Consider the following 10,502-nt stretch of genomic DNA (forward strand, 5'->3'; position numbering starts at 1 on the left):
CAGAGTTCCGAATAAATATTCGTGATCCACCCTGTCAAACGCCTTCTCCTGATCAAGGGACAGGAAGGTGCTCGACATACCAGCTCTCTGGGAATGATGGACCAGGTCCCGGACCAGATGAATGTTGTCATGGATTGTGCAGCCCGGGACCATGTAGGACTGGTCAGGGTGGATCATATGGTCCAGCACGGTGCCAAGGCGCAAAATCATTGCCTTGGCGAAAATCTTGTAATCCGTGCTGAGGTAGGAGATCGGATGCCAATATTTAAGGTGGCGGAGACCCCTCCTCTTTGGCAGCAAGGTAATGGTGGGTCTGCATCACGAGAGGGACATCTCCCCGGTTGCGATACTTTCCCCCAGCACCCCCCCCCATAGTCGCTCCCCAGGACGTCCCAGATAACCCTGAAGAACTCCACGGTCAGGCCGTCCAGCCCTGGGGTTTTGCCCCTGGACAGGCTGTCGAGGGTGCTGGTCTGGTCCCCCAGGTTTATAGGGGTATCAAGTCGACCAGCGCCCTCCGGGCCGACTGTGGCAGGTCCTCCCACAAAATCTGCAAGCATCTTAGCTGGACGGATCCGGAGAGAAGAGAGCGCTGTAGAAGCTTCAGATTTGGGCCTGAACCTCCTCCGGATCCGAGATGAGGGACCCGTCATTGGCCAGCAGCGTAAGGAGCTACTGGCGGGCCCCGTGCCTTTTTTCCAGTGAGTAGAAGAAGGGGGAGCCGCAGTCCAGGTCCATAAGTATCTGGATCTGCGACCTCACATATGCGCCCATAACCCAACAAGTTGCAGGTCCCGCAGCGCTCCCTTCTTCTCTCTGTACACCAGCTACAGGGCCGGGTCTTCATCGGGCTGACCGAGACGTGACTTCAGGCCGAACACCTCCTTTTCCAACTCCTCGACCCTGGATTTCCGCCTCTTTGTCGACCCCCTCGCATACTCCTGACAGAAGGTACGCACGTGAGTCTTACCCACGTCCCATCATAGCCTCAAGGAGGGGAAGCCACCCAGCTTCCTTCTCCAGCCGGCCCAGAAATGACGAAACGAGCCCAGGAACCGCTTGTCCTCCAGCAGCAGGTTGTTAAAATGCCAGTACGTGGACCGCGATTGAGCGCGAGACAGGGCACGCCCCACCCATACGAGACAGTGGTCTGAGCACGGCACCTGATGCACAGAGGCCATCGGGGCACAGGGCAGGTACGCCCTTGAAATGTAGAGGCGGCAGATTCTGGACGCTCCAAACACCAGGTCTCACAAAGTGAAGACGCTGGAGTCAGGATGGAGAGTCCACCAGACATCCACCAAGTCAAAGAACCCGACCAGGTTCCTTAACTTCACCACCGAACGAGAGCTGCACTGGGTACCAAGGCGGTCCTTTGTCCCGAGGGTGCAATTAAGATCCCTCCCCAGGACGATGCGCTCGCCCCCGGCGATGGTGCCAAGTTGAGTGGACACTTGTTAGAAGAAAGTCGTCTGCTGCTGGCCAGCCTGGGGAGCGGAGACATTGACAAAGTGAAGTACCTCCACCCCCTCGCGGACCGTCAGGTGCAGCAACCGGCCTGGCACTGGCTCCTTGACCCCCAAGATCTCCGGCTGAAAATGTGGAGTCAACAAGGTAACCACCCCACCTAAACGTGAGGTTAGCTGACTCATGTAGACCCCCCCTCGCCCCTCCACCCGCCCCGCCACTCCAGGAGCCATGTGGCTTCGTCTCCCGGAGCAGTGTGGGTTTCTTGCAGGAAGCACGCCGCATACCATCCCGGAGGACCGAGAAGTTCTGGAACCTGTGGAGTGCGTCCTTGCTGCTGTTAATGTTGGGGCTACTATGGTCACCTCCATGTCAGCAGTAAAGTGCTACCTTCACCTTTTCAGTGCTCAGAAGGAGGAGAGGTGCGCAGACCCTCTGTTTCCTCAGGAGTCCAGCGAGGAAAGATTTCTGCCAGCGCTGCTCAGAAGCGTCCGTGCCTCCCGCCTCTTTATGTAGGCGCGGGAAAACCGGATGAGCAGCGTCAAGTCCGACCACCGGTTGAAGGCTAGCTGCACTAGGTTTCGGCAACCGCGGTTTGAACGCAGAAAATCCCGGAGTTCCCCTCGGGGAATGAGGGGCGACTCGGTGTCGGCCACGAGGGAGTCCAGCATCTCGCTGCTGATGGACCCAAAATCATCCCCCATGCCCCACACTGAGCAACCGTCCTCCTCCGGGCAGTCGCCGTCTGGGACCGAGTCCTCCGCCACATTGAGTGTGGCAGACGGCACGGTTCCAACAACCAGCTCTGGGTCTGCCTCGATCCCGTCTGCCCGGATCGTCGACAGACAGGTTCCTCGCAGACTCCTCTAATTGTATCAGGCCAGAGGAAGGTGGCGGCTCAGTTCCCCCCCTCCTCTTGCGACGCCGGATCATCGGATAGACCCGGAAACAGTTCCGGAATAAGCTCTGGGTTGGAGATGGGGGACTGCCGGTGTCGGAGTCTGGGATGGAGAGGGGAGGCACTCCTCGCCACCACCACTCAATGACACTGAGGTCAGGGAGCCGTCACAGCCCTCCGGCATTGTAAAGAGGAACGCCTCACGGGTTCAAATTGGCTCCGGGCGGATCGTGCCCTCGAGGGTGTCGCTCGCACCCGGCCCCGAGGCGTCCAGCGTGGGGGGCTGCGTCAGCTGCGGGGTCAACAGATGATGGACTTTGTCTAATCTCTTCCGGTGGCGCGGTGCAACGTCGAGGGGCGGGTGTCGGGGCGCCACCCCTCTGTTCCGGGGGAGGTTATGATGTTTCTCTCCCCCCCCCCCCCCTCCAAGGAGTGTCACCACTTGTGGAAGGGGGTGCCCTGCGCCGAAGAAATCTCCATTTTCGCAACGCTCCCCCTTCCCTCAACACCTTGCCCCCGGGTTCGAGATATTGCTATCTTCTGCGCCGGCCTAGCAGCACACGCATCACAACCCCTCCCCCCTCGCTGATCCACGGCAAAACCCCATGGGCCCGGTACCCGACGCTGAGGCATCAATGGGCCGGGGATGAGCTTGAGTGTCCGCGGTGGCCCCCATGCCGGAGGTCTGGGGCGCAGGGGTCTCTTGGCTGACGGGGTTGGGGGTATTTGCAGCCGATCCCGCCTTGCCTTCTTTCAGGTCTTGCGGCCTGGTGGATGCCCTCCCTCCTCCACTCGGGCAGCCGACCAGCCAGTCTACGCCAGCACGATGTCCCCCTGTAGGGTCAGGGTGGTAATGCCAATGGAGGGGGAGTGGCCAGCGGTGCCACTCGCAGCCACGTTGGTGTCAGTGGTGGCTTTGGAAATGGGGCAGTTCTTCTGCACATGCCCTGCCTTCTTGCACGCATGGCACCGCCCGCCATCTGCAGACCAGAAGATGTGGAAGGTCTCCCCTCGATGGGAGACCTCAAATCCCCCCTCTAATACATCCTCCCGGGCCAAGCGGATGAAAGCTTGGCACTGGAAGGAGTAGATGTGCCTGAGGGGGAGGGGGGGGGGGGGTCCTTCAGATCGAGAGGGAGCGGCGCTACCTCAGAATGAACCTCCCCCAGTAGTTGGAGGTGGGGGAGGAGGAGATCGGTAGGGAGGTGAGGCAGGACATTGGACAATATGATCCGCTCGGCAGTGGCCTCAAGAGAGCCCATCGCCACGTAGGTCCGCCCACTGCGAGCCCCTTTTCAAGGACGAGGTGAACCGCCCTCTCAGCCCCCAGAAAGAACACGACTTTCCTGTATATTCGAGAGGCAGCCACAATGGCCGAGGGGCCGAGGACCCCACCCATCGCGCGAATGCACGCCTCTATGGTAACGATGGGGTGGGCGTAGCACTTTACGCCCAACTTTCCGGTCTGCAACCAGAAAAGTGGGCGGGGCTGCGGGACCAGTGGAGATCGAGGAGGCCATCACCCCCACATAGGTGGCTCTGGTCGGCCCCGCCACTGGCGAAGGTGGAGTGGCCATCAGGGCAAGTGCCACGCCCACCCAAATGTGGGCTCTGTCGCGTTGGAATTTAATTGAGGAAATAGATAGTGGAGACGGGGTTGTCAGGGGAAGAGCGAGGTGGAATGACGTACTCTCCCCCTTGGAAGGTATACAGGGGAGCAAAGCAAGGAAGGGAAAAGAGAGAACAAGGAGCACTGTTGGAGGAGGTCAGCAACACAGGAGGGTGGGGCACTGTGGATGGAATGGTGCCCGAGGTGAGAGACTCCTGATACTCTGGGTGAAGCTGGAAGGTGGGAGGATTGGGGATCTTCAGCCCAGGATGGGGCCCAGCAAAAAAAAAAAACCACAGTCCATGCTCCCACCCTAGGTCACCACACTGAGGTAAGTGACGCTGGTTGAAAGAAGTCTTCAACCCAAGTCGGGCTGAACAAAATACAGTCTGTGCTCCACCCTAGAATGACCACCCAATGGAACCAATCTCCTCCCTGCTGGTGGAAGGGATCTTCAGCCCGGGAGGGGCCCAGCAAACACTCAGTGTCCCCGTCCTGGAAGAAGCTCACCAGATGAAATGAGGAAGGCCGGACAGATGGGAGAACTGGGCAGGGCCGGGCCCTCATCCCGGGAAGGGCCCAGCAAACAAACAGTACAAAGGAGCTTTACTCCCACCTTGTTTTGCAGCCACCTTCCTGTTGTTGTTGTTGTTGTTCCTTCCTTCCTTTTCTCCTTCCTTCTCTCCTTCTTCTCTCTGTCCTTTGTGCAGGTAGGTCAGCAACAGCCACCACTCAGCAACAGAGAGCAGCTGCAGCCACTCAAGGTGGATTGGCCACGCTAAATTGTCCCTTGATTGGAAAAAATGAATTGGGTACTCTAAATTTAAAAAAAAATAAAGTTCTGGTGCTGTGATTGGGGAATAGGTGGGAAAGTTCTGGTGCTGTGATTGGGGAATAGGTGGGACACATTCAGCCTGTTGGCAGTTGAAAAGAATGCCCATCGGAATTGTTGGGGGTTCAGAGAGAGGATTCTGAGAGGGGAGCGAAGGTGGAGAATGCTCCGGTGCAGACTCTAGCATTAACTACACTTTGGAGGCCCAGGTGAACACTACTGTGGGAGCAGGTATAGAGAATCAGGTAGATGAAAGCTATACCGGTTTTGTATTTAAAGGGAAAGTCACCCATTTTATCATAGAATTTACAGTGCAGAAGGAGGCCATTCAGCCCATCGAGTCTGCACCGGCTCTTGGAAAGAGCACACTACCCAAGGTCAACAACTCCACCCTATCACCATAACCCCATAACCCAGTAACCCCACCCAACACTAAGGGCAATTTTGGACTCTAAGGGCAATTTTATCATGGCCAATCCACCTAACCTGCACATCTTTGGACTGTGGGAGGAAACCGGAGCACCCGGAGGAAACCCACGCACACACGGGGAGGATGTGCAGACTCCGCACAGACAGTGACCCAAGCCGGAATCGAACCTGGAACCCTGGAGCTGTGAAGCGATTGTGCTATCCACAATGCTACCGTGCTGTCCCAAAACATTTTAAAAAATGTTTTAAATTTGACAATCTGGCGTGGTGGGATTCGAACTTGGGCTCCCAGAGCAAAACCCTTGGTCTCTGGATTATTAGTGCAGTGACAATACCACTGTGCCACTGCCTCCCCCAACTGCATCCTCGACAGAGGTAGCCAAACCTGTAACGATTTTAAAAGACAAGGTGGCAACTCAATCCCTTGTTCTGGAGAAGGATTTGATCTTTCCTCCAGAGAACTCAGTGAAAGCTGAGGTATTTGTGAATGGGATGGGTGGAAGTTGTATCCCAGTACCATTATATAAAGTGCAGTTGGAATGTGATTTAATATCAGATCCAGTAGTTGTTGGTTAAGGAATTCCCAATGTAAGGAATAGACTTAATTCTGGGGAATGATTTAGTGGGAGTAAAGTTGTGGCTTCACCCATGGTTACAGAGAGTCTGAAGAAAGTATTGCAGGTAGTAGCCCCTGAAATGCCGACTGAAGGGCATGCGGGAGCTATGAAAATTCATTGGCAGCAGAGGACTTAGAGAAAGAGATGTTGACAGCTGTTGAACATGTTTCAAATGACCATGGTAATGAACCAGGACCCGGGAATTTTTAGACCGACGGTGACTGTATGGCTGAGGAATTAGACAAGTCTTGACTTTGAATTTGGTTCTGATGAATAGGTGCTGGTAAACAGTTGTTTCAATGGATCAGGTTACAAAGGAAAAGGATACACTGTATCATGATAAAGATAGGATCAAATGGATCAGGATACAATGGATTAGGATACAATATGTCAGAATACAATGGATCAGGATACAAAGAATCATGGTACAATAGGTCAGGATACAATGGATCAGGATACAAAGAATCATGGTACAATAGGTCAGGATACAATGGATCAGGATACAAAGAATCATGGTACAATAGGTCAGGATACAATGGATCAGATAGCAATGGATCAGGTTGCACAGTCTGAGTCCACAGCCGCCACGCGAGGATCCTGGATGGTGAGACCACACGAGTACCACGCCATCGGGAAATCGGCAGGTCGGGGATTGAGCATCGTCAGGCGGGCCTCAGGAGGTGGATACTCGGCACTGCATACTCCACGAGTACGCTGATTTTCTGGGTTGGAGAAATTAAAAACCGGCGGCGCTTCCGATTTTGGTGCCAAAACGGATTATCCGACCCATCGCCGAACGCGATTTTGGCGTCGGGGAGCGGAGAATCCAGCCCAATGTATCAGGTTGCAATAGATCTGGATACAATGGATCTGGCTACAATGTATCAGGTTGCAATGGATCTGGATACAATGGATCGGATATAATGGATCTGGATACAATATATCAGAATGCAATGGACCTGGATACATTGGTCAAGTTGCCATGGATCAGGTTACAATGTATTTGGGTACCATAGGTTAGGATACAATGGTTCCAGTTGCAATGAATAAAGAGAAAATGGATCACGATGCATTGCATCAGATAACAATGTATTTCATTGTAATGTATCAGGATCAGGATATAATGGATTAGGATACAATGGATCAGGATAAAACGTATCAGGTTGTAACGGATCAAGATAAAATGGATTAGCATGCAATGGATCAGATGGTTAAAAAGGACCAGGACTCAATGGATCGGGTAACAATAGATTAATTTAGGATAGGCCAGGTTGCAATGGATGAGGTTACAATAGATCTGGATACAATGGAACAGGAAACAATGGACCAGGTTGCAATGAATGAGGTTACAATGGATCTGGATACAATTAATCTGGTTGCAATGGATCACAAAGTAATGGATCCGGTTGCAATGGATCAGGTCACAATAGATCAGGTTATAATGGATCAGGTTGCAATGTATCAAGATACAATGTATCAAGATAGAATCAATCTGGGTGCAATACATCAGGTTTCAATGGATCAGGTTACAATTGATCAGGTTGCAATGTATCAAGATGCAATGGATCAAGATGCAGTCGGATCTGGAATACACGGGTGAGAGAGTGGGATCTGGAATGCACTGCATCAGGATACAATAGATCAGGATACAATGGATCAGGGTACAGTGGATCAGGCTACAATGGACCAGGTTGTAATGGATTCAGATAGAATGGGTCAGGTTGCAATGGGTCAGAATACACTGGATCAGGTTACAATGGATCCGGGTACAATTGATCAGTTTGCAATGTATCAGGTTACAATGGAACAGGTTGCAATGGATCAGATTGCAATGGGTCAGGTTATAATAGTAAGAAGTCTTACAACACCAGGTTAAAGTCCAATATGATTTTTAAATCTAGAGGTGATGTCAGGGAAGGCAGTACAATGCTCCTCCTGCAGAATGTTTGAGGTGAGGGACACCGTCAGTGTCCCTGCTGATTTCATCTGTGGGAAGTGCACCCAACTCCAGCTCCTCAAAAAACGTGTTAGGGACCTGGAGCTTGAGCTGGATGAACTTCGGATCATTCGGGAGTCATAGATAGGAGCTTCAGGGAAGTAGTTACACCAAAGACTGGAGATAGATGGGTAACTGTAAGAGGGACTGGAAAGAAGCAGTCAGTGCAGGGACCCCCTGCGGTCGTTCTCCTGAGTAACAAGTATACCGTTTTGGATACTTGTGGGGGGACGACTTACCAGGGGTAAGCCATGGGGTACGGGCCTCTGGCATGGACTCTGTCCCTGTTGCTCAGAAGGGAAGGGGGGGGGAAAGGAGTAGAACATTAGTAATTGGGGACTCAATAGTCAGGGGCACAGATAGGAGATTTTGTGGGAGCGAGAGAGACTCACGTTTGGTATGTTGCCTCCCAGATGTAAGGGTACGTGATGTCTCGGATCGTGTTTTCCGGGTCCATAAGGGGGAGGGGGAGCAGCCCCAAGTCGTAATCCACATTGGCACTAACAACATAGGTAGGAAAGGGGACAAGGATGTCAGGCAGGCCTTTAGGGAGCTAGGATGGAAGCTCAGAGCGAGAACAAACAGAGTTGTTATCTCTGGGTTGTTGCCCGTGCCACGGGATAGTGAGATGAGGAATAGGGAGAGAGAGCAATTAAACACGTGGCTACAGGGATGGTGCAGGCGGGAGGGATTCAGATTTCTGGATAACTGGGGCTCTTTCTGGGGAAGGTGGGACCTCTATAGACAGGATGGTCTACATCTGAACCTGAGGGGCACCAATATCCTGGGGGGGAGATTTGTTAGTGCTCTTTGGGGGGGTTTAAACTAATTCAGCAGGGGCATGGGAACCGGGATTGTAGTTTTGGGGTATGGGAGATTGAGAGTATAGAGGTCAGGAGCACAGATTTGACTTTGCAGGAGGGTGCCAGTGTTCAGGTAGGTGGTTTGAAGTGTGTCTACTTCAATGCTAGGAGTATACGAAATAAGGTAGGGGAACTGGCAGCATGGGTTGGTACCTGGGACTTCGATGTTGTGGCCATTTCAGAGACATGGATAGAGCAGGGACAGGAATGGTTGTTGCAGGTTCCGGGGTTTAGGTGTTTTAGTAAGCTCAGAGAAGGGGGAGGTGTGGCGCTGCTAGTCAAGGACAGTATTACGGTGGCGGAAAGGATGCTAGCTGGGGACTCTTCTTCCGAGGTAGTATGGGCTGAGGTTAGAAACAGGAAAGGAGAGGTCACCCTGTTGGGAGTTTTCTATAGGCCACCTAATAGTTCTAGGGATGTAGAGGAAAGGATAGCGAAGATGATTCTGGAAAAGAGCGAAAGTAACAGGGTAGTTGTTATGGGAGACTTTAACTTTCCAAATATTGACTGGAAAAGATATAGTTCGAGTACATTAGATGGGTCATTCTTTGTACAATGTGTGCAGGAGGGTTTCCTGACACAATATGTTGACAGGCCAACAAGAGGCGAGGCCACATTGGATTTGGTCTTGGGTAATGAACCGGGCCAGGTGTTAGATCTGGAGGTAGGTGAGCACTTTGGAAACAGTGACCACAATTCGGTGACCTTTACGTTAGTGATGGAAAGGGATAAGTATACCCCGCAGGGCAAGAGGTATAGCTGGGGGAAGGGCAATTATGATGCCATTAGACATGACTTAGGATGTGTTGGTTGGAGAAGTAGGCTGCAAGGGTTGGGCACACTGGATATGTGGAGCTTGTTCAAGAAACAGCTAGTGCATGTTAGAACATAGAACATAGAACAGTACAGCACAGAACAGGGCCTTCGGCCCTCGATGTTGTGCCGAGCAATGATCACCCTACTCAAACCCACGTATCCACCCTATAGTCATAACCCAACAGTTATAACAGTTATGAAGAAGGAGAGAGGGGGGGCGGGGCCGAGGGGGGGGGCGGAACCGAGGGGGGGGGGGCGGACCCGAGGAGGGGGCGGGGGGGCGGACCCGAGGGCGGGGGCGGACCCGAGGGGGGGGGGCGCGCGGACCCGAGGGTGGTGCGGACCCGAGGGGGGGGGGGCGGAGGGAGCGGACCGAGCGGGGGGGCGGGGCCGCCCTGGGGAGGGCGGCCACCACGCATGCGCTGGTTGGCACCGGCCCAACTGCGCATGCGCGGGACCCGAGTCTGGCGACCCCTAGCACATGGCGCCCCGGGCGACTGCCCGAGTTGCCGGTGCCTTGAGCCGGCCCTGTGTTCTTGATAAGTACGTACCAGTCAGGCAGGGAGGAAGGGGTCGAGCGAGGGAACCGTGGTTTACCAAAGAAGTGGAATCTCTTGTTAAGCGGAAGAAGGAGGCCTATGTGAAGATGAGGCGTGAAGTTTCAGTTGGGGCGCTTGATAGTTACAAGGAAGCGAGGAAGGATCTAAAGAGAGAGCTGAGACGAGCAAGGAGGGGACATGAGAAGTCTTTGGCAGGTAGGATCAAGGAAAACCCAAAAGCTTTCTATAGGTATGTCAGGAATAAAAGAATGACTAGAGTAAGAGTAGGGCCAGTCAAGGACAGTGGTGGGAAGTTGTGTGTGGAGGCTGAGGAGATAAGCGAGATACTAAATGAATACTTTTCGTCAGTATTCACTCAAGAAAAAGATAATATTGTGGAGGAGAATGCTGAGACCCAGGCTATTAGAATAGATGG

The sequence above is a fragment of the Scyliorhinus canicula genome, chromosome 19, assembly GCF_902713615.1.
Source record: "Scyliorhinus canicula chromosome 19, sScyCan1.1, whole genome shotgun sequence".
Classification (NCBI taxonomy): Eukaryota; Metazoa; Chordata; class Chondrichthyes; order Carcharhiniformes; family Scyliorhinidae; genus Scyliorhinus; species Scyliorhinus canicula.